The sequence below is a fragment of the Arachis ipaensis genome, chromosome B09 (assembly GCF_000816755.2).
Source record: "Arachis ipaensis cultivar K30076 chromosome B09, Araip1.1, whole genome shotgun sequence".
NCBI lineage: Eukaryota > Viridiplantae > Streptophyta > Magnoliopsida > Fabales > Fabaceae > Arachis > Arachis ipaensis.
Genome location: NC_029793.2, coordinates 18,780,635 through 18,781,882, shown reverse-complemented (window position 1 = coordinate 18,781,882; position 1,248 = coordinate 18,780,635). Strand labels below are relative to the sequence as shown.

General features: G+C 25.4%; 1 protein-coding gene across 1 annotated transcript in view; it reads left to right on the top strand.

The window, feature by feature from the left end:
- The window catches only part of LOC107618379, a 17,903-nt gene that overhangs the window by 932 nt on the left and 15,723 nt on the right, over positions 1-1,248 (top strand). The gene's annotated exons all lie outside the window — the stretch shown is intronic.

Sequence of the window (1,248 nt, the reverse complement as noted above, 5' to 3'; positions counted from 1 at the left end):
AGGTTATGAATCTTTTAGATAGTAAAAATTTTGTATTTCATTCTTATCTTTTTAGTTAAAAATGTTTATGTCTATTATTTTACATAGAATCCAAACACAAACTATACTAACTTGAACAAGCCTAAATCTGAAAGAGAACTAGAGAAGTATTAGATGTTAAATTAATATGATTAAAAAGGTGAAAACTCACTTGAAATTATTGTTGTTGATATAATTATTTAATAATTTTTAATTATTATTTTATCCGAAGATAACTTCGCTCGAATCTTTGTCTTTATGTAAATTTCTTCGTTTGGAGAAAATGAATAGAAGAGAGAATTTGAAGAAAATTCGGATAGGCTGACAGTTGGCACAGCGAGATAGGTTGAGTCCTTGAAACTTCTAGTTCTAGGGGTGGGACGTGGGAGGGACCTAGGCTTGGGTATTCCACTGTTTCGGAATCAGGTCAAAAAGAAGCCATGCATCCTTTTAATTTATTTAGTAATGTGTAATTTTTTATTTTTTATTTTTTTAAATAAAATTAAAAAAATATGTGAAAGAAAATATTAAATAATATAAATCATACTTTATTAAACAATTGAAGTAAAAATTGAAAAAATTTACTTCTATCAAAGGAGAGGTAAAAAATAAAAAAATGTGAAATCACGGTGGAAGTGGCCAATGAATAAATTTCATTTCCAACCTTCTGGTTTTGTTAATCACTTCTGTAGAGTGTAGACAACAGTTTTATTAAATTTTTTTAATTAATGTGATTAATCTATTGATCATTTACACATTTTATTTTATTTTTTTAGCTTTTTAGTTTAATCTTTTAATTAATATTTTTAGAACACTAGTCAGATGAAGGTTACTTCATTAGTTTTTTTTAGTGGATAAATATTTTGAAGAGTTTAACTTTAGTCTTAATCAGTCCACTAAAATTGTGTTGTGTTAGTAGGTGTGAGTGTGACTACTTAAAATATGAACAAAGTAACACACAAGTGCATCAATTTAATTTGTTGAGAGACAAAATTTGAGACATAAACTAATACAAAGAAACACAAATACACACCATTTATGTACCATCTTAAAGTTACTAAAATACAAATCGTAAGATATTTTTCTTTTGATTAATTTTCAAAATTCTAAATTTATCCCACTCCTCTTCTCTCTCTTCTGATAGTTGATAAAATATCATAAATAGTAAACAATTAAATTGATTTTCAAAAAATTTCAGAGATAATATTTTATTTTTCACAATTTTATTAT